The 25,639-nt window shown below is 45.8% G+C and overlaps 1 non-coding gene across 1 annotated transcript; it reads right to left on the reverse strand.

The window, feature by feature from the left end:
- Positions 1 to 4,975: 4,975 nt before the first annotated feature.
- trnaw-cca (transfer RNA tryptophan (anticodon CCA)) lies at positions 4,976 to 5,047 on the reverse strand. Its single transcript has one exon. It is a non-coding gene; the product is annotated as a tRNA-Trp (tRNA).
- Positions 5,048 to 25,639: the final 20,592 nt, after the last annotated feature.

The raw sequence follows: 25,639 nt of genomic DNA on the forward strand, positions 1-25,639 counted from the left end.
GGACAAATGTTGGCTCTGGCTCCCTGGAATAACTCCCCCGCCCCTCTCCAAAATTGTGCATGGTATCTGTTACCTGAGGAGGCAGATGGCACCTTAGTTTGTCATATCATCTAAAAGCTGGCACCCCTAATAGTAAAGAATTCCCACAGTACTGCACTGGAGAGTCAGACTGACTTACTGCTCAGGTTTTGAACACACATCCTCCTGCTATGTAAAAGCAAGAGACCTTTTGACTGAGCCGTAGCTCACAACAGAGAATAAAGCCGGCAGACAGTGTACTCTGTAAGGAGAGACAGAACTAGATTGCTCATTGGAGGAGTGTTCCTGGGTTTGAGAGTTAGACATTCGTCATTGAAAAAGATGGACTTTTCTTTATCATGGCAGGGAGAGAGAGTGTAGCAGGAATTTCGATTCCCAGTGTTACCTTTGGATTAAGGATTGGATATGATAAGCCGCCAGAGGCCAACAGGATTTAATGATGACAACTTTATCAGTCAGATTCACACATGAAGAAATCAGACATATTCTGTGGTGTGTGAGTATTATTGGTGCCTATATCACATTTCCACTGGCTGGAAGATATTATGTTTTATCATCACAGTCAGGTGATTTAGTAAAGATAGAACCTGGAGTTTTTCAGTGTTCCCAACTCCCTGAGCTTCTAGAAGAGGTAAAATATGTAACACAATATCCTCTAATATCCCACAGATGGGGAGTAAGGATATATGACAATATCCAGCAATAAAGCACATTAGAAACCAAGACCCTATCTTCCCCTCTCAGAGGGATGTGAACAATCCAGCCAAACTATTGACAACAAGAGAAGAGTTTTACCCAGAGTCCTGGGGTCAATATTAGTCCCTCAAACAGAATCTCTGAAACAGGTTATTCAGTCATTGATCAGGTTGCAGTCTGTGGGATCTTTCTGCGTGCATTCAAACAAACACCTCACTTAAAAAGCCACGGCCCCTTCCCACCCCACCCCCTCCTGCCATTGGCCGTGAGGTTTTGTGTCTTCTTGAGGTTGCAAAATGTGCTGAAGAAATTCAAGTTCCTCCCCGCTCACGCAATCCCTCCAGTTTCCTCTGTTCCTTCAGCTCTCACCCCCCTCTCCCACCTCCTACTGTCTCCCTCCCATCCTCTACCCTTTTCTCCCTCCCTCCCTCTATTTCATGTTCTTTCCCTCCCTCTCCTCCTCCTTCTCAGCATCTCTCTCCTCCTTCTTTCCTCTCTCTCCACCTCCCTCGCTCTCTTTCTCTTGTTGTGAAAGTCAACTTACCTTGACGTTGAGAGCAGAGGTCTGGAACTTCAAATCCCGACAAGCCTCGCAATTGAGGCAATTGACGCTTTTTCAGTCCTTTAGGCTGAGGACTGGCCCAGCGCCCCTGTGCATAAAGAAAACAAAGGGGCGAAAACCCGGGTCATGTGGCCAGGAGCATCAAAAACATTGGAGATAAAGTGTTCCAGGCAAGTAACAGTGAGAGGGGAAAGGGAGATTACCCCAAAGGAAGAAATATCCCACAGGGAGAGGGACAGGGAGAGATATCATAGGGAGAGGGACAGGGAGAGATCCCAAAGGGAGAGAGGCAGGGAGAGATCACAGAGGGAGAGGAGCAGGGAGAGATCCCAAAGGGAGAGGAGCAGGGAGAGATCCCAAAGGAAGAGGGACAGGGAGAGATTCCATAGGGAGAGGAGCAGGGACAGATCCCGTAAGGTGTGGGGCAGGGAGTAGTCCCAAAGAGAGAAGGGCAGGGAGAGGCCCCAAAGGGAGAGGCCCAAAGGGAGAGAGACAGGGAGAGGTATCAAAGGGAGAGGGACAAGGAGAGGCCCCAAAGGGAGAAGGACACAGAGAGATCCCATAGGAAAAGAGACAGGGAGCGATCCCACAGGGAGAGGCCCCAAATGGGGAACGGCAGGGAGAGATCCCATAGGGAGAGGAGCAGGGAGAGATCCCAAAGAGAGAGGGTCAGGGAGAGGCCCCAAAGGGAGAGGGGCAGGGAGAGGTATCAAAGGGAGAGGGACAGGGAGAGGCCCCCAAGGGAGTGGGGCACGGAGAGGCCCAAAGGCAGAGGGACACAGAGAGATCGCATAGGAAAAGAGAGAGGGAGAGATCCCAAAGGGAGAGAGGCAGGGAGTGTTCCCATGGGGAGAGGGGCAGGATGAGACCCCAAAGGGAGAGGAGCAGGGAGAGATCCCGTAAGGCGTGGGTCAGGGAGAGGTACCAAAGAGAGAGAGGGGCATGGAGAGGTCCCAAATGGAGAGGGGCAGGGAGAGGTATCAAAGGGAGAGGGACAGAGAGAGGCCCCAAAGGGAGAGGGACACAGAGAGATCCCATAGGAAAAGAGACAGGGAGAGATCCCAAAGGGAGAGGGACAGGGAGAGGTTCCATAGGGAGAGGAGCAGGGAGAGATCCCGTTGGGAAAAGGGCAGGTAGTGGTCCCAAAGAGAGAGGGATAGGGAGAGACCCCAAAGGGAGAGGGGCAGGGAGAGGCCCCAAAGGGTGAGGGGCAGGGAGAGATCCTATAGGAAGAGGAGCAGGGAGAGATCCCAAAGGAAGTGGGGCAGGGAGAGGCCCCAAAGGGAGAGGGGCATTGAGAGATCCCAAAGGGAGAGGGGCAGATAGAGGCCCCAAAGGGAAGAGAAGCAGGGAGAGACTCCATAAGGAGAGGAGCAGGGAGAGATCCCAGAGGGAGAGTGGCAGGGAGTGATCCCAAAGGGAGAGGGGCAGGGAGAGACTCCATAGGGACAGGGGCAGGGAGAGATCCCAAAGGGAGAGAGGCAGTGAGAGACTCCATAAGGAGAGGAGCAGGGAGAGATCCAGTAGTGAGAGGGGCAGGAAGTGGTCCCAAAGGGAGAGGTGCAGGGAGAGGCCCCAAAGGGAGAGGGGCAGGGAGAGGCCCCAAAGGGAGAGGGGCAGGGAGAGGCCCCAAAGGAAGAGGGGCAGGGAGAAGCCCCAAAGGGAGAGGGGCAGGGAGAGGCCCCAAAGGGTGAGGGGCAGGGAGAGACTCCATAGGAGAGGAGCAGGGAGAGATCCCATAGGGAGAGGGGCAGGGAGAGATCCTATAGGAAGAGGAGCAGGGAGAGATCCCAAAGGAAGTGGGGCAGGGAGAGGCCCCAAAGAGAGAGGGGCAGGGAGAGGCCCCAAAGGGAGAGGGGCAGGGAGAAGCCCCAAAGGGAGAGGGGCAGGGAGAAGCCCCAAAGGGAGAGGGGCAGGGAGAGGCCACAAAGGGAGAGGGGCAGGGAGAGGCCACAAAGGGAGAGGGGCACAGAGAGATCCAATAGGGAGAGGGTTAGGGAAATATCCCATAGGGATATCCCAAAAGGAAAGAGGCAGGAAGAGATCCCAAAGGGAGATGGGACAGGGTGAGCTATGAAATGGAGAGTCCCAGACAGGGAGAGGAAGAGGCCGCAGTTAAATTGAAAAAGGTCTGCCATCAGTGAAGAGGGCTCAAGAGAAGGCCTGAATTTCCAAGAAGGCAGTGAAAGTTTGCTGACTCCAAGCTTCGGGCCTTTGGGGCGAAGGTTCCCCTTTGGAGCAGTGGAGTTCTGTTCACTGCGGCTGAAGCTGTGCTGGGGAGATGCTTCTTGAGAGCAGATTCGGGAGATCAGTAAACAGAATCTCGGGAGGCCAAATTGAAAACTGGAAAGTTTCGCAATCATTTCATCCCTCCGAGTTGGAGTAAGATCTTCGAAGGTGAAGGCTGGAATCCCTCGTGAGAGAGGCAGAGTTTCAGTGAGATTGATTGACTCACAGTTTTTCCTCATGTCTGAGTGGGTTGTTGTGAAATCCATGGATTCTGTCTTAGTCGCCATTTATTTTGTATTGTGCATTCAACCTCAATTTGGCTGTTATTTCACGTGTACCTCACATTAATCCTGAATGGACGACAAATATCCCCGTGGAATCCTGTGGCTTTATTCACTGAGCAAGTGTCATGAATCACACACTTTATTCACATTAATAAAAAAACCTTATTGATCCCTAGCCTGATCTGACCAAAAACTTGTTGGGGGAGGGGCTGTCCGGACAAGGATCATGACTGTCTCTGATTCGTTTTCCTGGGATCTGTCTTCTCCCCAGGTTCCCACTGACCCCGGGCTCGGGGACTCTCAGGCCGGGCCGGGCTCTTTAACCGGCTCCATTCACTTTGGCAATCTCCACCTATCACTGGCCCTCTATCCAGCTCTACTTGCACCGCCCCCCCACCCCCCCCCCCCCCCCCCCCCGCCTTAAACCAGCTTATATTTCACCTCTCTTCTATTTTTCCTTAGTTCTGTTGAAGAGTCGTATGCATTCGAAACGTTAACTGTGTTCCTCTCCGCAGATGCTGTCAGACCTGCTGAGTTTTTCCAGGTATTTTTATTTTTGTTTTTGCACAGGAAAAGTGATTTCATTTCCACAAAAACATCCGCTCCCTCTAAAATCCCCAAACAGAAATTCAGACTCACCATCAATGTGAAGAGGGGGTGTCGGACTGCGGTTTCCGCTCCTGCTGTTTAATGCAGATTTCATAACTGTGCACAGTGAGCAGAAAGAAATTGCTGTTGTTTGTAAACATTTCTTACTGAACTCACTGTCATTCTGCTTTAACAGGACGAGTTTGAATCTCCTGATGTATTGGAAAAGTAAAGTTGGGTGATTATAGTTTACATAATAAAAGATGAATATAATGTTGTTAACACTGCGGTCTAACCAACTGAACTCAGCGGCTGTATAGACGGAGGCGGCTGGGGTTAATGGACAGATTTTGTTTTACTTCTCATACTGGGTAACAGAGCAATTGCAAAAAGAATGGCCACACCACGTTGCTCCGACATAAAACTGTGCAGACTAAAAGCTAAGCGGGTGATTCGGAAGTCGCCGGAGAAGAGGACTTTAATCCATCGAAATTGCAATTGAAATTAAGCTGTTCGCCAACATCCCCACACAATGATTACAGATATAAAAGCCCGCCGCTTGAGCAGTAAAGCTTTTTGAGCCTGATGTGATTTGAACACGCAACCTTCTGATCTGGAGTCAGACGCGTTACCGTTGCGCCACAAGCCCATCCGTTAAATATGGTATTTTACTGCTCCTAGATTCGCTTCTTTACACCTTGATTATACACAGGGGATTGGAATTTTGCTTAATCCCCATTTTCCCTCCGTTCTGTCAGGTCAGTGATTAATTTAAACTGTTTTCTAGGCTGTCTGCTGTTTAAGTATTTCCCAGACATTACTTATACTTTTCGCTTCTAACTTCTGCTTGATACAAAGTGCCCCAGAATATATGAAGGACAAATGCAGAACTCCGCCAACTCCGAGTGACCTCGAAACAGCAACCTTGAATTTAATCGCTGAATCCACAAACCAATACCGACGCTCACACTGCTGCTGCACTGAGCTTGTGTCAGAAACCCTGAACTCGGGTGTCACTGAGTGACGGCAACGTTTGAGGCCAATGCCGCGCACGCGCATGGATGCGCGTCCGCCATCTTTATTGGGGGCAATGTGCAACAAGGCGCATGCGCAGTCATCGCTGACCCTGGATTACAAAATTCACGCTTTTCACAACCACTCCATCCGCAGCTCAGCACAAACCTCACAGACAGGGCTAGAAAGAGCAAATGGGACCCACTCTGTTCCCCCATTCTCACCCCACCACCCAATTAAAATGACATGGTGGCGCCTTTTTAAAAAATATATCAAAGGATGAAATGTCGAAAGTAATTTCTGGCAGGAGAGAGAAAGTGGGAGAGTCAGGGAAATAACCGCGGCCCCAGTGCCGGCCCGCCGCGATGCTCAGGAAGCACGGAATTGTTTGAAGTTTCCGGCCAACAGTTTCATTAGTTCAGAAAGATGTGAAAGATATTTTCCGTGTGAAATATTTCTAGACCATGTCCCACATGATTCTCGTCAGCATGAAAATTCACCGCGGAAATAGCGAAAGATACACACATTTGATCAGGTCATGATTTACATCACTCACACCTTAAACATGAGGTCCCTGGTGAAATCACGATGACTTGGAATTTCTCCGAAAATGTCAGTTGACCTCAGGGACTGGCAGAATTGCATTACCCACGTGATTGGCGAAGCGCAACCACAGGCCCAGCTGGCGAGTGGCGCAAACTGATATCACTGCTTCTGATCTTCGCCAGAACAGAGTTAGATGTAACATTGTTTAGCAAACAAATCGAGAGATGTAACAAACTTATTTATTCCAAAATTCATTCCATTCCGCTTTAATACTGGGTGGCTTTAATTCTTATTCCACATTCCATTCTGGGAATTGCAACACTCTTTATTAAAATATGCTTTTTATGTCATTTCATGTGTTAATTCCTAAGAGCCCTTTAATGTTTGGAAGAACAATCAGAACCTTCAGCTGCCAAGTAAGAACGTGGTTTTCAGGGAGTTCCACCAGATTTCCGTTTAAAAGGATCATGACAGGACTCAAGCCTGCAATCTTCTGAGACCTTAATCAACACCGAAGTCAGATATAGTCATACTCATGGAATGATACCTGACAGATCATGTCGCGGAGGTGGCGGCACAGTGTCAACGTCCATCACCAAAAGTGGCTCGGAACGACCAGCACAGGGCGAGCTGGCCGAGTCCAAAAGGGCATCATGTTGACATTCACCATACAAGTATAGTCTATCTACAGGCCCCCATTTATCCATTCAACATGTTGCCCCTTAAAATAACTCTAGTAAATGGGTTAAACATAATTTCCCTTTCACAAAACCATGCTGACTCTTCCCGATTACCTTCAAAGAGCGTATTTAATAGTATTGGCAGGAGTGACTACCACACAGTCCTTGTGGAGACAAAGTCCCATCTTCACATTGAGGATGTGCTTCATTGTGCTAGGTGGCACTAACACCGTGCTAAATGGGATCAATTTTGAACAGATGTAGCAACTCAAAATTGGGCATCATCAAGGCGCTGTGGGCCAACAGCAGTGGCAGAATTGTACTAGAACACAATTTGAAATTTCATGGCTCAGCATACCCACCCCCCACCACTACCACCACTCCCCCCCACCCCACCCCACCGACTCTGCCATTGCCATCAAGCCAGGGGATCAAACTTAGTTCAATAAAGAGTGAGGAGGGCAAGCCAGGAGCAGTACCAAGCATACCTAAAAATGAGGTTTCAACCTGGTGAAGCTATAATACAGAGCTACCTGGTGCCAAACAGCAAAGGCAGCAAGTGATAGGCAGAACTAAGCGGTTCCACAACCAACAGATCAGATCCATGCCCTGCAGTCCTGCCATATGCAGTCATGAATAGTGGTGGACAATTAAACAACTCACTGGAGGAGGAGGCACCACAAATATCCCCATCCTCAATGCTAGAGGAGCCCAGCATATCATTGCAAATGACAATACAGACGCATTCACAAAAATCATCAACCAGACTGCCAAGAGGATGATCCATCTCGACCACCTTCTGAGGGCCCCAGCAACACAGATGCCAGTTCTTAGTCAATTTGATTCACTTCACATAATATCAGGAAATGGCTGAAAGCACTGGACACTGCAAATGCAATGGCCCCTAAAGACATTCTGGAAATAGTACTGAAAATTTGTGTTCCAGAACTTGATGTGCCCCTAGCCAAGCTGTTCATGTACAGCTACAACACTGGCATCTACCCGGATACATGGAACATTTCTAAGGTATGTACTGCACACATAAAGCAGGACAAATCCAACCCGGCCAATTAACACCCCATCAATCCATTCTCCATCACCAATAAAGTAATGGAAGAGGTCATCAACAGTGCGATCAAGCGGCACTTGCTTAGCAATAATCTACTCACTGATGGCATGCCTGGGTTCTGCCAGGGACACCGAGCTTCTGATATCATTATAGCTTTGGTTCAAAAATGGACAAAAGAGCTGAACTCCAGAGGTAAGGAGAGATTGACTGCCCTTTGCATCAAGGTCACATTTGAGTGAGTGTGACATCAAGGATCCCTAGCAAAGCTGGAGGCAATGGGAATCAGGGGGAAATCTCTCCACTGGTTGCAGTCTAATCTAGCACAAAGGAAGATGATTGTGGTTATTGGAGGCCAATCCTCTCAGTTCCAGGACATCACTGCAGGACTTCGTCAGGGCAGTGGCCTAGTCCAACCATCTTCAGCTGCTTCATCCATGATGTTTCTCCCACCATAAGGTCAGTAGTGGGCATGTTCGCTGATGATTGCACAATGTTCAGCACCATTTATGACACTTCACTTCACTTACTCCTTTTCCTGTTTAAATATCTGTAGAAACTCTTGCTATCCATTTATACATTTCTAGCTAGATTGCTCTCATTCCCTAATTTCTATCTTCTGATTAACCTATTAGTAATTCTCTGCCTTCACTATATTTCGGACCAATCTTCTGGCCTGCCATTCATTTAAAAAAAGAGCGTGAACAGCAGCGAGACTTCATTTTAAAAAGAGCGCGCAGAGTGGGGAGACTTCATTTTAAAAATAGCAGAGAGCGGGGAGACTTCATCGAAAAAAGAGCATGTAGAGTGGAGAGAGTTCGTTTAAAATAGAGCAAGGATACTTCATTTAAAAAAAAACAAGGAGAGTTCCTTTAAAAAGAGCACGGAGAGCAGGGAGACTTCATTTTGAAAAGAGCAGAGAACAGGGATACTTCATCGAAAAAAGAGCACCTAGAGTGGAGTGAGTTAATCTTAAATAGAGCAAGGCTACTTCATTTTTTTTTAAAAAAAGGAAGGAGACTTAATTTAAAAAGAGTGTGTACAGCAGGGAGATCCATTTTAATAAGAGAGCGAAGAGCAGGGAGAGTTCATGTAAAAAAGAGCAGGGAGACTCCATTTTAAAAAGAGCGGAGGGAGGGATTTCATTTTTCAAACAACGCGGAGGTTTCATTTTAAAAAGAGCGATTATACTTAATGAAAAGAGCAGGTAGGCTTAATTATAAAAGGAACAGGGAGACATAGTTATAAAAAGAGCAGGGAGACATCATTTAAAAAAGAGTTCTGAGAGTCAGGAGACTAAATGTTTTTAAAGCGCATTGAGGGGGAGACTTCATTTTAAAAAGCCCGGGGAAACTTTGTTTCAAAAAGAGGGCAGAGAGCAGCTGGTGTTCATTTTAAAAAGGGCGCTGAAAGCGCAATGACTAAATTTTTATAAGAACGCGAAGAGCGGAAAGACATAATTTTAAACAGAGCGCACAGAGTGGGAGACTTCATTTCAAAAAGAGCGCACAGAGCGGGGAGACTTCATTTCAAAAAGAGCGCACAGAGCGGGGAGACTTCATTTCAAAAAGAGCGCACAGAGCGGGGAGACTTCATTTCAAAAAGAGCGCACAGTGCGGGGAAACTTCATTTCAAAAGGAGCGCACAGAGCGGGGAGACTTCATTTCAAAAAGAGCGGATGGAGATCATTTCAAAAAGAGTGTAAGGAGCGGGATACTTGATTAAAAAGAGCGCACAGAGCGGGGAGACTTCATTTCAAAAAGAACGCACAGAGCGGGGAGACTTCATTAAAAAGAGCGCACAGAGCGGGGAGACTTCATTTCAAAAAGATCGCACAGAGCGGGGAGAGGTCATTTCAAAAAGAGTGTAAGGAGTGAGTTACTTCATTAAAAAGAGCGCACAGAGCGGGGAGACTTCATTTCAAAAAGAGCGCACAGAGCGGGGAGAGGTCATTTCAAAAAGAGTGTAAGGAGTGGGTTACTTCATTAAAAAGAGCGCACAGAGCGGGGAGACTTCCTGTGAGACCAGCGGCTGTGTGACGTCATGAACCACAACCGAACGCGAGTGCAGGGAAAGCAGCTGATTGATGAGTAGGATTAGTGAGTTTCTAGTCTTTAAAATATAAGTAAGGTCTTTAGTTTGTGTTTAGGTCTCTCATCCTTTTTTCTCTTAAAAATACATTGTTCAGCATGAGATCTGTACTTGTGTAAAAAAATTACAATGAAGTGTAAAGAGCGGGGGATTCTTGAAGTGTAAAGGGCAGAGATACTAGAATAATTAATTAATAAATTGAATAGAATATAATAGTGATGACAGGGTGGTTGGTGTGTTGCTGCTGCAGCATATGGAACCTGCTGGACACCAAGGTGATCCAGAGCAAACACATCTGTAGTAAGTGCTTACAGATTGACGAACTTTGGATCTGAGCTGAGGAGCTGGTGTCCGAGCTGCAGACATTGTGCTACATCAGGGAGGGGGAAAGTTACCTGGACACTTTGCCCCAGGAGGTGGTCACACCCCTCAGATTAGGTAATTCAAATTTGGTCTGTGATCAGGGACAAGAGGGTGTGACTGTTGGTGAGGCAGGTATGGGGACCCAGGAGGTGGCATTCAAGGAGCCTCGGCCCCTGCAATTGTACAACAGTAATGAGGTTCTTGCAAACTGTGTGGATGAGAGCAGGGACTGCAGGGGGGTATGAGTGAACTGACCACGGCACTGTTGTACAGGGAGCCATTCAGGTGGGGGCAGGAAATAGGAACGTATTAGTGATAGGGGACAGTATAATCACAGGGATATATAGTGTTCTCTGCAGCCATGAGCATGAGTCACAAAGACCCGGTACCAGGGTTAAGGACATCTCCTCAGGGCTGAAGAGGGACTTGGAATGGGAGGGGAGGGATCGAGTTGTTGTTGTCCACGTTAGTACCAATGTCACTGAAAGGATTAGAAAGAAGTTTCTGCTGAAACAGTTTGAACAGTTAGGAGTGCAATTTTTTAAAAAAAGGAACCTCCCAAGTAATAATTTTTTAATTACTACCTGAGCCTTGGGCAAACTGGCATAGGGTAATTATTGTCAATGAGTTAAATGTGTGGCTCAAAGGTTGGTGTGAAAGGAATGGGTTTCAGTTCATGGGACACTGGCACTAGTATTGCGTAGAAGGGCTGTGGGTCCGGTGGGAGGAGCTTCACTTGAATCATTCTGGGACCAATGTCCTGGCAGAACGAATAACTAGGGCTGCATAGAGGAGTTGAGGAGTTTATACTAAATAGAGGGGGGGCGTAGGGTGATGAGGGTTCGAGAATGTATAGGCTTACAAAGCAAAAGGATATGGCAAAATTGCAGGGCAGCTATTAAGGTAATAATTCCCAGAGTGTGACAGGAATAGACAGAGTCAACAAACATAAAAAAAACAGCAAGACATAGGGTCAAAGGGGGAAAAATGGTAAAAAGACAAATCAATGCCTCTTTACTTAAATGCATGTAGTATTCAGAACATGACATATGAATTAACGGCACAAATAGAGGTTAATAGGCATGATCTTATAGCCATTACGAAGACATGGTTACAAGGAGATCAACGCTGGGAACTAAATATCCAAGTGTATGTGACTTGTCGAAAGGACAGGCAGGAAGGAAAGGGTGGTGGGGTAGCTTTGTTAGTGCGAGATAGAATAAGTACAATGGCAAGAAAGGATCTTGGATCAGAAGTAGAATCCATTTGGTTGGATGTAAGATATAACAAGGGGAAGAAGACGCTGGTGGGAGTAGTCTATAGGCCCCGAACAGTAGCTATACCGTAGTACAGAGAATAAATCAGCAGACAATGAGGTCATGTAAAAAAAAGGCTGTACATTAATCTTGGGTGATTTTAATCTTCATGGAGATTGGGAAAATCAAATTGGCCAAGGTAGCCACGAGCATGAAGTCATAGACTATATTCGGGAAAGTTTCCTAGAACAATATTTTGATGATCCAACCAAAAATCCAGCTGTTTTAGACCTGGTAATGTGTAGTGAGGCAGATCTAATAAATGGTCTCAGAGTAAAAGATCCCCTAGGAAGCAGTGGCCATAACATGGTAGAATTTAGCAATCAGTTTGAGAGTGAGAAACTTGGGTCAGAAACAACTGTGCTTAACTTAAATAAGGCTAATTACAAAGGAATGAGGGCAGATTTAGCTGGATAGGACTGGGAAAGGAGTTTACCAGGAAAGACAGTTGAGGAACAATGGCAGACATTTAAGATAATAGTGTCTGGCTCACAACAAAGATATATCCCAGTGAGGAAAAAGGATTCTTGGAAGGGGATAAACCAACTATGGTTAATCAAGGAAGTTAACAATAGCATCAAATTGAAAGAAAAGAAATATAACGTGGCAAAGATTAGTGGTAAGCAAGAGGATTGGGAAAGCTTTAAAAATCAACAAATGATGATCAATAAAGAGGAGGAAATAAACTTTGAGGGTACACTAGCGAGTAATATCAAAACAGACAGTAAGAGCTTCATTTAATATACAAAAAGGAAGAGAGAGGTCAAAGTGAACAAAGGCCCCTGAGAGAATGAGGCTGGGGTAATAATAATGGGGAACCAGGAAATGGCAGACGAGTTGAATAAATACTTTGTATCAGTCTTCACAGTAGAAGACACTAATAGCATTCCAAAAATACTAAATAATCAAGGATCAAAAAAGGCGGGGGTGGGGGGTGGAATAAATACAATAACTATTAATAGAGGAAAAGTACTAGACATTAAAGGAAGTTGCTACAGAGACAGTGGATCCACTGGAAATAATCTTCCAAGAATCCTTAGACTCTGGAAATGTCCCAGAGTACTGGAAAAGTGCCAATGCAAGTCTCTTATTCAAAAAGGGTGGGAGACAAAAACAGGTAACTATAGGTCAGTTAGCTAAACAACTGTCACTGGGAAAATGTTAGAGTCTATTATAAAGGATGTAATAGCAGAGCATTTAGAAATGAACAATATAATCACACATGTCAGCATGGCTTCATGAATGGGAAATCATGCCTGACAGATTCATTAGATTTTTTTGATAACAAGCAGGATAGATGAAGGCGAACCAGTATATGTAATATATTTGAATTTCCAAATGACATTTGATAAGGTACCGCATGTGAGGCCAGATGTAGATAGGTTGATTCCCCTGGCTGGTGGGTCCAGAACCAAAGGGAACAGTGTCAGAATAAAGGCCAGGCTATTTAAGACTGAGGTGAGGCGGAATTTCTTCACTCAGAGGGAGGTGAATCTTTGAAATTCTCTACCCAGGAGGTCTGAAAGCCCGGATCTGTCACCTGGAGTTAATGCCTGTGCTCTGACAGATAAATTATACAATTTCGAGTTTCCTCGTATTTTCTGGCCACATTTTCTGCTGAAAGGTGACACTTCATTTGCTGGGCAGTTTAAGGACCCTCTATGAAACTCACTCACTAAACATTCAAATGTGACAGTGTTTATTACATGGGGCTTCCATTTATTCAGACACAGATCTGTTATAACAGTAGATTGGGTTGGGATGTGATTCAGACCCACAGCTTTCTGATCTGAAGTTCGATGTATTCCTGTGTGACATAAGAATTTGCTAACTTTTTCTGCGGAGTGTTGTTCAATGGCATCAAGGGCGGAGATGTGACACCGATCCCTCGGCCACAGTTTTGTTTTTTGCAGTTTCTAGTAAGGGAGAACCAGTTGCAGACATGGGCGACAAAATATGTGAATATCTTTACCTTGTTTTCAGAGAAGGCACTAAAACATTCACCACCATCAGCAGCGCAGGACTTTACCAAATTCTGGATAAAATTGACTGTCCATCAAAGCTCCTCCATCCTTTCATTACAACATGCACTGTACTGTACGGTTTGACAGCACCACTTCCAACAGCTTCAGGGTGAAGAATGGAGTGAAATGAAGAATAGGTTGTTTCCTTGCCCCACTTCGTTTAGTATTTAATTTTCTCATGATCCTGCCCTTTGCCTTCCCTTCAGATTTCCTGCATAACAGGTCAGACAGCAAACGGTTAAACTGTCCCAGTTGAAAGTGAAGGCAAAGATACAGCAGGTCTTGATCAGAGAACTCCTCTATCTGATGATACCACACTCATCGCCAACAGGGATTCTCAGCTACAAAGATTCATGGATTGTACTTCCCATGCCTGTAACTTGTTCTCCCCAGAAAACTTACGGTAGAATGTATAATATGAGGAATAAGTGTCCCATGGTGCAGCACAGGAGCTTCTCTGGGTTCGAGTCCCACTCTCGGACTTAACGGCCTAACAGGTTAATCATCAATCTGTAAATCATTCCAATATGCCTATGGCTGGCAGGAAGAGAAGGAGAGTCTCCTGGTTGGAAATGCTTGGTGCAGAGTTGTGCGCCTCAAGTTCTTGCCACGAGCGCCCTGTTTCAGGGGGAAAACAAGCTAGGCATAGAAACAGATGTAAGCACTTGTTTTGTCTTCCACAGACGCCACTGGGCATGGGAAGAGAAACGAAGGAAGAACAAGTATAAAATGGGGATATCAAGTCAGATAATAATGCAGCTTCAGGCCAATGGCTTCTGATGAAACAATTCATACATTACTTTCGGATGGCAGCTGTTCATCCGTCTGCCATTCACACCATCATCAGACAAATCTTTCATTTCTTTACTTGTCTCTTTACTACTCCCTTTAGCCTTGCACCAGCAACTCGCTTATAATTTAAACTTTCCTGCCCTCCACGCTACTTTAGAAATGATAAGACAACAGATTATACCGGATATTGTAATGAATGACGACCCATAATTAATTAATAATATGACAATGAATGAACAGCTAGCAATAAGTGACCACAAAATGTTAGTGGTAGACATTCAGTTCGAGGTGAAAGGTCACACACATGTCACAGTTTTCACCGTAAGTAAGGCCGATAAGGACGGAATGAGCGGTAAACTGAACACGTTAAATCACAATCAGCTTGCTAAACAAGACAGGGAACAATCGGAGGCTCTCAAAGAAGTATTTAATGCAATATGTAGCTAATACAAGCCCGAAACAAACGAATACAAACGAAACTTCACTTCAACAGTTCATGGTGATTTTTCGGGACGGGATTCCATGTTTTTAACCAGGGATTAAGAAATCATGGTGTTGTCTGTCCAAATAATTATTAACTGCGTCTTTGTGAAAATGTTGTCTCCGTTTTGCTGACGTTCTTGTATTTCTGAATGGTACTTGTCACAGGGAGGACGCTGCTGTTCAAATAAACATGGTGAATTACTGTCAGATCGTATAGATCTGACATTCTCTGACAAATATGTATAAACTGCGCTATACTGTTTCCATCTAAGGGAATAACTTTTGCTTTTCAGATAATCCTCGAGTGCAGGAGAACAAAAGAAGGGCAGCTGCCTATGTCAGGTCTTTTGGAGAAAACGGTTGAGATAAAGTTGAAAGCCTGAGCTGGTGTGTGTTTGAAGCATTTACAGTTTGCGTCCTTGCGTAAATAAAAACAATTTGAGATTGCAGATTGAAGTGTTGACTGGGCGTAATAAACTGATACAAATATTCTGTAAATAAAAGTGATTGAGTGTTGCATAAAATGCTACCTTTTGGTGTTAATGGGAATACAAATAGTAGAGAATGGTTTTGATCCAGTGATCTACTGGGCTACAGGCCGATCACGACTCAGCTGCACCATTCTGATAGATAAGGGCTCCAGCGTACAGCCCATGAGTGTTTAGTGGTAGCTGGGCAATTTTTTTTGAAGACAGTGAGTTGTGGTGATTCGGAATGCGCTGCCTGAAAGCCTTGAACTGAATGTCGGCCACTAAAACTTTGTGGTCACTTCTTGCTAGATGTTTATTCATTGTCATATTATTCATAGATTGTGGGTCGTTATTCATTACAATATCTGGTATAACCTGCTGTCTTGTTGTTTCAAAAGTAGCGTAGAGGGCAGGAACGTTTAAATGACAAGCGAGTTGGTGATTCAATTGTACATTTAAAAGGGAATTGGAATACAGAAATGACAATATTTTCAGGCGGATCGGAAACTATCAGTGGAAAGGGACAGGGCCCACACTCTGAGTCGAATGGCCTCTGTCTGAGTTGTTGTTGAATGAAATGGCGGACTGAAATAACCAGAATGCTCAGCGGCTCGGAAAGCGGCCACTCGTCATCGGAAAAGCCACACAGCGCAGGCGCAGAAAAGTCCCCCCCCCCCACCCAGACCACGGAGGTTTTTGTTTGTGTGGAGCATGCGCAACGTGGCTCCTGGAGGCTGAGCCGGGGGTGACCGAGTCTCAGCGGCTCTCAGAGCCCGAATCGGAGCCGCCAGGATCGGCAGACGTGCGGCGAGGGACCTGGGCGGGCGGCACCATGAAGCCGATGGTTGTTGCAGACTGAAGGTCAGTGAGATGAAACATTGAGCTCAACAATTTCAGACCGTAAACTCCGTTCTTCATTTTGTTTCCTTTGCTTGTTTCGTTTTATTTTTACAGTTCGCAGCTCAGCTGCTCGAGGCACAGGTTTTGTTTCTTTGCTTCTTTTCTTGCCCCATCTCCATTCCCTTTGGCCCTGGAGACTAACTTTTCTGTCACTCAACCTCTCCTGTCTTCCACCGGGTCACAAACCTTCCTTTTGTCCTTGTCCCACACACCCCTGGTTTCCAACCTATTCCATCTCTCACTTTTCCCAGTCCTGGTGAAAGGTCACAGCTGAAACACTAACTCTGTTTTTCTCAGGACACAGATGCTGCCTCATCTGCTGAGTTTTCTTTTCCAACATTTTCTGTTTTAATTTAAGATTTCCATCATCTCTTCCGTATTCTACTTTTTGATGAGCACAGAGCTGAACCCAGTCAGAGTCAACACCTTCAGAAGAGAGAGTGGAGAGATGGTGCCGGAGGGAGGGCTTTGGATTTCAGGGGCATTGGTACCGGTTCTGGGGAAGGTGGGATCTGTACAAACCAGACAGTCTACACCTGACTAGGACTAGGACGAGTGTCCTTTAAGGGAGATTTGCTAGTGTTGTTGGGGAGGTTTTAACTAGGTTGGCGGGGGGATGGGAACCTGAAGGCAGATTCAGGTCGGACAAATTAAGAGCAAAGAGCGGGAGACAGCAAATAAGCGAGCGACTCTGAAAGACAGAAGACGCAAAGGTTAAATGCACAAGGATCTGGCAAAGTTAAAAGGTATTTATTTAAATGCAAGGAAATTAGCAAAAAAGCCAATGAGCTGAGGGACAAGATAGTCACGTGGCAGCATGATATCATTGCTATAATGGAGACTTGACTTAAAGAGGGCAAAAAATGGCAGCGCAACATCCCTGGACATAGAGTTTTCAGGCAGGGTACAGAGGGGCCTAAAAAGCTGTGGTGGGATAGCATTACTGATTAAATAATCAATTACTGCTGTGTGGAGGGATGAAATATAAAATGATTCATCAAATCGTGCTTGCATATGAGGAGGGGAGAGACCTCATCCTGAGTGAGGCACAGACAGAGTGAATGTGGGTATTGGCAATTTGGTGCACAGTGGGAATTCGGTGCAAAGGGGAAGAGGTGTTCTTGCATTTTTTCTTTGCTTTCCAACTTCTTTAATCTTCAGAGAGTGGTCTTGCCCTGCTGCAGCAGTAGAGGCTACAAGGGAGAGGAGTGACTGGTAAGTAGTGGGTAAGGTCGGGTAAGTATTTACTACTTTTATCACTTATAGTTTAAGGTCTTTTTGTGGTTTATAGTTTGTATATTCTGTAGTAACGAGGATCAAGAAAGAAGTGCCCTAGAGTAATTGATTTAAAAGGCTTACTTTAAAGGGATAAGTCATGGCAGGAGAGCTCAAAGTCGTGGTGTGCTCCTCGTGCTCCATGTGGGAAACCGGGAACATTTCTAGTGCCCGGGACCAGCATGTGTGCAGGAAGTGTGTCCAGCTGCAGCTCCTGGAAGCTCGGGATTCAGAGCTGGAATGGTGGCTGGGGACTCTGTGTACATCTGCGAGTCTGAGAGCATCGTGGATAGCACGTTTAGAGAGGGGGTCACACCGCAGCTGAAGGGACTTGAGGAAGGAAGGAAATGGGTGACCAACAGGCAGTCCAAGAGAAACAGGCAGGTAGTTCAGGAGTCCCCTGGGGTCTTGCTTGCAAATCGGTATTCCATTTTGGAGGCTGATGAGGGCGCTGGTTCCTCCAGGGAGTGCAGACAGAGCTATGTTTCTGGCACCACAAGCAGCCTGCCTGTACAGGAGGGGAGGAACAGCAAAAGTAACAGCAGATACTATTGTCAAGGGAACAGATAGGCGCTACTGTGGCCGTCAACGTGACTCCAGGATGGTGTGTTGCCTCCCTGGTGCCAGGGTCCGGGATGTCACTGAATGGCTGCAGAGCGTCCTGAAGGGGGAGGGTGATAAGGCAGAGGTCATGGTACATGTTGGTACCAGTGACATAGATAGAAAGAGGGATATGAGGTCTTGCATCAAGAATTCAGGGAGTTAGGCAGTAGACTGAAAAGCAGGACCTCTCGGGTTGTAATCTCTGGATTACTCCCAGTGCCATGTGCTAGCAAGCACAGAAATAGGAGAATAATGCAGATGAATGCGTGGCTTAAGAGTTGGTGCAGGAGGGAGGGTTTTAGATTCCTGGATCATTGGGAATGTTTCTGGGGAAGGTGGGACCTGTAAAAGCGGGACAGTCTACATCTGAACCTGAGCAGGACTAACATCATTGTTCTGTTGAAGGGTCATGAGTACTTGAAACGTCAACTGTGCTCTTCTTCACCGATGCTGCCAGACCTGCTGAGTTTTTCCAGGTATTTGTGTTTTTGTTTTTGTTTTGGATTTCCAGCATCTGCAGTTCTTTGCTTTTATCTAACATCCTTGTGGGCAGGTTTGCTAGTGCTGTTGGGATGAGTTTAAACTAATTTGGCAGGGGAGGGGACACAGAACACTAGCAGAATAGGGACACATCATATTACAGCAAAACAATCAAGTCAGAGGGAATACAGCTGCATTAAGTTTCAGTGGAGTAAGGCAAGTCAGGATGGCCTATACTTTAATGCCAGGAGTGTTATACGTAAAACGGATGAGTTAAGGGTGAGGATTGACACATGGAATTGTGATATAATAGTCATCACGGAGACGTGGTTGAGAGAGGGGCAGGATTTGCAGCTCAACATTTCAGGATATAGAATCTTCAGGTGAGACGGGGAGGGGGTAAAAGAGGCGGAGGCATTGCATTATTAGTTAAGGAGTCAGTTAATGCAGTAAGGAGAGATGATATCTTGGAGGGGACATCAAATGAAGCTTTATGGGCAGAGCTTAGGAATAAAAAAGGGGCAGCCACATTGTTAGGCGTTTATTATAAACCCCCAGATAGTCAGCGGGAAATTGAGGAGCAAATATGTGCACAATTTGCGGAGATGTGTAAAAACAATAACAATAGGATAATTACATTAGGTGATTTCAACTTTCCCAACATTAATTGGGATAGACATAGTGTTAAGTGGAGGGATTTCTTGAAATGTGTACAGGACAACTTTTTAGGTCAATTTGTAGAGGGTCCAACAAGGGACGGTGCATTGCTGGACCAAATTCTGGGGAATGAAGCTGGACAGGTGGCTGAGGTGGTAGCTGGGGAGCATTTTAGTGATAATGATCACAACATGGTACAATTTAAGCTTGTTATGGACAAAAAAATAGACAAGTTGCAGAAGAAAAATGTTTTGGATTGGGGTAGAATGGATTTTAGTAAAACAAGGTGGGTCTGGCCAAGGTAGACTGGGAACAGCTTGTGGGGAAATCTACAGAAGAGCAGTGGGGGGTGTTGAAAAAGGAAATTGGAAGGGTGCAGGCTCAACATGTTCCCTCTAGGGTGACAGGAAGGAGTAACAATCCCAGAGAACCATGGATGACCAGAGATATTCAGGATACGTTGAGAAGGAAAAGAGAGGCTTTTAGCAGGTACAAGGGGGGCAAATCAGCAGAGGATTAGTGAAATACATAAAGTGCAGGGTGGAGCTTAAAGCATTTAGCACGGCAAAGGGGGGATATGAGAGAGCTCTTGCTAGTTAAAGTAGGGAAAATCCCAAGATATTCTATAAGTATATCAATGGGAAGAGGATAACCAGGGAAAGAGTAGGGCCCATTAGGGACCAAGGGGGAAATCTATGGATGGAGCCAGAGGAGATCGGTAGAGTGTTGAACGAATTCTTCACATCCGTCTTCACCCAAGAGAATGAGGATGAAGGTATGGAACTCAGGGAGAGGGACTGCGAGGTTCTTGAGCAAATTGATATAGGGAGTGACAAGGTATTGGAGGTGTTGGCAGGCTTAAAAGTGGACAAATCTCCAGGTCTGGATGATTTGTGTCCCAGACTGCTGAGGGAGGCAAGGGAGGAGATCGCAGGGACTCTGACCCAAATTTTTAATTCCTCTCTGGCCACAGGGGAGGTGCCAGAGGACTGGAGAACAGCTAATATGGTTCCGCTATTTAAGAAGGGTTGTAGAGATAAGCCAGGGAACTGCAGGCCAGTGAGTCTCATGTCAGTAGTAGGGATCCTATTGGAGAAAATTCTGAAGGAGAGAATCTATCTCCACTTGGAGAGGCAAGGTTTGATCAGGGATAGTCAGCATGGCTTTGTCCGAAGGAGGTCATGCCTAACAAATTTGATTGAATTTTTTGAGGAGGTGACCAGGTGTGTAGATGAGGGTAGTGCAGCTGATGTAGTTTATATGGATTTCAGCAAAGCCTTTGACAAGCTCCCACATGGGAGACTTATAAAGAGAGCAAATGCACATGGGATACAGGGTAATTTGATGAGGTGGATTCACAATTGGGTTAGTTGTAGGAGACAGAGGGTGATGACAGAAGGCTGCTTTAGTGAGTGGAAGCCCGTGTCCAGTGACGTACCACAGGGATCTGTGCTGGGTCCCCTATTATTCATCATTTATATAAACGACATAGATGACTATGTGGGGGATAGGATTAGTAAGTTTGCGGATGACACAAAGATTGACCTGGTGGTTAACAGTGAGGTTCAGTGTCTTGGGCTACAGGAAGATATAGACGGGATGGTCAAATGGGCAGATAAGTGGCAGATGGAATTTAACCCGGAAAAGTGTGAGGAAGAAGTAATTTGACAAGGAAGTATTTAATGAATGGCATGACACGAGGACATTCTGAGGAACAAAGGGACCATGGCGTGTGTGTCCATAGATCTCTGAAGGTGGAGGGGCATGTTAATGGGGTGGTGAAAAAGGCATTTGGGACATCAATCGAGGCATAGATTACAAAAGTAGGGAGGTCATGTTGGAGTTGTATAGAACCTTGGTGAGGCCACAGCTGGAGTATTGTGTGCAGTTCTGGTCACCACATTATAGGAAGGATGTGATTGCACTGGAGAGGGTGCAGAGGAGATTCACCAGGATGTTGCCTGGGATGAAACATTTAAGTTATGAAGAGAGGTTAGATAGACTTGGGTTGTTTTCGTTGGAGCAGAGAAGACTGAGGGGCGACCTGATCGAGGTGTGCAAGTTTATGAGGGGCATGGACAGGGTGGATCGGGAGCAGCTGTTCCCCTTTGCTGAAGGATCGGTCACAAGGAGACACAAGTTCAAGGTGAGGGGCAGGAGGTTTAGGGGCGATGTGAGGATTAACTTTTTTACTCAGAGGCTGGTGACGGTCTGGAATGCACTGACTGGGAGGGTGGTGGAGGCGGGTTGCCTCACATCCTTTAAATAATACCTGGATGAGCACTTGGCACGTCATAACATTCAAGGCTATGGGGCAGGTGCTGGTAAATGGGATTAGGTAGGTAGGTCAGGTGTTTCTCACGTGTTGGTGCAGACTCGATTGGATGCAGGGCCTCTTCTGCACTGTGTGATTCTGTGAAATCATGCTATATGTGTTAAGCTCAGAAATAAAAAGGGGGCAGCCACACTACTGGGAATGTACTATAGATCCCCAAAATAGTGAGATGGAGCTAGAAGAGCAAATATGTAGGAACATTTCTGAGTGCAAAAACAGGAAGGTAATAATAGTTGGGGACTTCAACTCCCCGAATATCAGTTAGGATACAAACAGTGTAATACGCACAGAGGACATAAAATTCTTCAACTGCATTGAATAGAACATTTTTAGTTGGCATGTAACAAGACCAGTGAAAGGGAGTGAAATTCTTGATTTAGCCATAGGAAATGAAGCTGGGCGAGTGGATTAAGTCGCAGTGATTGACCATTTTGGCTATAGTGACCATATTACAGTTCGATTTAGCATAATTATGGAAAAGGATGAAGATAGAACAGGAGTAAAAGTTCTAAATTGGGGAAAGACAAATTTTATGAAGCTGAGAGGTGATCTGGAGAGTGTGAACTAGTTACAGATCTTAATGAGCAAGAGAATAACTAAGGAAAGGGTAGGGCCTATCAGAGATGTCTCTGGTAACTTGTGCATTGATGCTGAAGATGTAGGCAAGATTCTAAATGAGTATTTTGTTTCTGTCCTCATGAAGGAGAGGGATGTTCTGGAGGGTTTGACATCCTTGAAGTTGGATAAATCACCAGGGCCAGATGGGTTGTATCCCAGGCTGTTAAAGGAAGCCAGGACAGAAATAGCGAATGCTCTGAGGACAGTTTTCCATTTCTCCCTAGATACATTCGATGTACCAGAGGATTGGAGGTCTGTGAACATTGCACTATTATTTAAAAAGGGCACAAGGGATAGGCCAAATGATTATAGGCCAGTCAGCCTGACTTCAATGGTTGGAAAATTATTAGAATCAATCCTGAGAGACAGGATAAACTCTCGCTTAGAAAGGATTGGATTAATCAGAGAGAGTCAGCATGCTTTTGTTAGGAGAAGGTCGTGTCATACTAATTTAATCAATGCTTTTGAGGAAGTAACAAGGATGACTGTGGGTAAAGGAAGCATATCGAATGCTTTCTTTTATTGGATGAGGCATTGAATACAAAAGCAGGCATGTAATGCTGGAATTGTATAAAATACTGGTTAGGCCTCAGCTGGCATTTTGTGTACAATTCTGGTCACCACATTACAGGAAGTATACAATTCCTCCAGAGAGCGCACAGAGGAGACTTACAAGAATATTGCCAGGGCTTGAAAATTGCAGCTATGAGGAAAGATTGGATAGACTGGGGTTGTTTTCCTGAGGAGGCTGAGGATGACCTGATTGAGGTGTACAAAATTGAGGAGTTTTTTGTATATTAATTCATGGGATGTGGGCTTTGCTGGCTGGGCCAGCATTTGTTGCCCATCCCCATTTGCCCTCGAGAAGGTGGTGGTGACCTGCCTTCTTGAAACACTGCCATCCATGTGGTGTATGTAGACCCACAGTGCTGTTAGGAAGGGAGTTCCAGGATTTTGACCCAGCGACAGTGAAGGAGTCTAGACAGAGTAGACAGGGATGCTCGGTTTCCCCAAGCAGAGAGGCTAATTACAAGGGGACAGAGTTTTAAGGTGATTGGTTGAAGGATTGGAGGGGACATGAGGAAAGATTTCTTCACCCAGAGGGTGGTGGATGTTTGGAATTTGCTGCCTGGTCTGGTGGTGGAGGCAGAAGCCCTCAGCTCATTTTAAAGGTACCTGGATCTGCACCTAAAGTGCTGTAACCTGCAAGGATCCAGGCCGGGTGCTGGAAGGTGGGATTAGAATGGGCAGCTCGTTTTTTTTCTTTTCGCCCAGCCCAGGCACTAAAGGCTGAGTGGCTTCTTTCTGTGGTGTAACTTTCCTATAGTTCTATTGTTCTATGGAGTCAACACCTTCAGCAGAGGATAGTGGAACCAGTGAGTGTAGAACTGAACCCAGCCAGAGTCAGCACCTTCAGGGGAGGAGAGAAAAGTCGATGAAAAGGAAAATAGCTGGAGTTGGTGCGATGGGTTTGGATTTCTGCACTGGGAGGAGGAAGTGTGTGAGGGACATGGTTTCACAGTTTTGGGGGAACAAGAGAGGAAAGAATGTTCCAGAGAAATTAAATTGTTCTGAATTTCTATCCTGTACTTAATGATTTTTAAACTCCTTTTACAGGGTAGAAGGGGAGCATCTGCAGACAGAACACTCATTCCTCGGAACCTGAATATGATAGGTCTTTGAATGTGGAATGAGAAATATTTGTCTGTTCTCTCTGTGGGAAAAGATTTCATACATCAGTGTGTCTGGAAAAGCACCGAGACACACACACCCCCGCCGAGTGAGAGTGTTCCAGTGCACTGACTGTGGAAGGAGCTTTAACCAGTTACACAGCTTGAAAAAGGATCTCACAATTCACAGTGGGGAGAAACCATACACACGTGTGCATGGACAAGGCTTCATTTGAATGTCCGACCTGGAGAGACACAAGGGCTCCTGCACTGCGGAGAAACCGTGGAAATGTGGGGACTGTGGGAAGGGATTCAGATCTCCATCCCTACTGGAAACTCATCGACGCATTCACACTGGGGAGAGACCGTTCATCTGCTCCGAGTGTGGGAAGGGATTCACTCACTCATCTGCCCTGCTGAAACACCAGCGAAGTCACACTCTGGACCGGCCTTACACCTGTTCCCTGTGTCAGAAAGGATTCACAACGACATCCAATCTATCTGCACACCAGCGAGTTCACACTGGGGAGAGGCCGTTCACCTGCTCCGTGTGTCAGAAAGGTTTCAAAACTACATCCAACCTATTGACAAACCAGCGAGTTCACACTGGGGAGAGGCCGTTCATCTGCTCTGGGTGTGGGAAGGGATTCACTCAGTCATCCCAGCTCACTGAACATCAACTTGTCCACACTGACCAGAGACCGTTTCAGTGCCCTGTGTGTGAGAAGAGCTTTAAAAGCACAAAGCAGCTGCTGGAACACCAACACACTCACAGTGGGGAGAGGCCATTCCCCTGCTCCGTGTGTGGGAAAGCATTTCCTCGGTTATTCCATCTGCAGCAACACCAAGTAGTTCACACTGAGCAGAGGCCTTTTCAATGCCCTGACTGTGAGAAGAGCTTTAAAAGCAGCAATAAACTGCGGAAGCACCAACGCATTCACTCAGGAGAGAGGCCGTTCACCTGCTCTGTGTGTGAGAAGACATTTAATTGTTCGTCCAACCTATTGACACACCAGCCAATTCACACTGGGGAGAGGCCATTCATCTGCTCTGTGTGTGGGAAAGGATTCACTCGGCCATCGAACCTCACTGAACATCAACTAGTTCACACTGAGCAGAGACCTTTTCAATGTCCGAACTGTGAGAAGAGCTTTAAAAGCAGCAATGATCTGCGGAAGCACCAACGCACTCATTCTGGGCAGAGGCCGTTCCCCTGCTCTGTGTGTGGGAAGGGATTCACTCGGTCATCCAATCTGCTGCAACATCAGCGAGTTCACATGTGACTGCAGGGGTTGGATTCTGCTGTCAGTGCTGCTGTTAATCACATCCAGGACTGAACCATGTTCATTCTGACAGAGTTTAATTGTCCTGTTGTTAATAACCCCTATAACTGGCCTGGAGTTTAATATTTTGAGATTGATTCAATAATTAATCCAGTTTTAAATACATCACATTGGGTCCTTAATTTCTCCAAGTTAAGTGGAGACTAATTGATGTCCCGTTACTGACTGTTCTATATTTGGGTCTTTCCCCCTTTATAACTCGATTATTTCAGTTATCATCCCTTCAATTACTCTCAGGGAAAAGTCTCAGCTCCCCATACCTTCCAGAGTGCCTGTCCTAGCCTTGGTATTCAGGAAAGGTATCAGTAATATTCCCGGGAGCACTGAACACAAACTCCAGTCTGTTAATCACATTCAGCTACTGGACAGAGTGTGTGTCCTACAGCATCTCTCTCTCCTTCAATGTGTGAATAAAGCATCACACCTATAAACCTGGTTTCAATTTAAATTCACTCAGGGAATGTATTTAACAAGAACCTTTCAGTCGATGAGACTCTGAAGCTACTGCCATTATA

The sequence above is a fragment of the Cetorhinus maximus genome, unplaced genomic scaffold (assembly GCF_964194155.1).
Source record: "Cetorhinus maximus unplaced genomic scaffold, sCetMax3.hap1.1 HAP1_SCAFFOLD_566, whole genome shotgun sequence".
Classification (NCBI taxonomy): domain Eukaryota; kingdom Metazoa; phylum Chordata; class Chondrichthyes; order Lamniformes; family Cetorhinidae; genus Cetorhinus; species Cetorhinus maximus.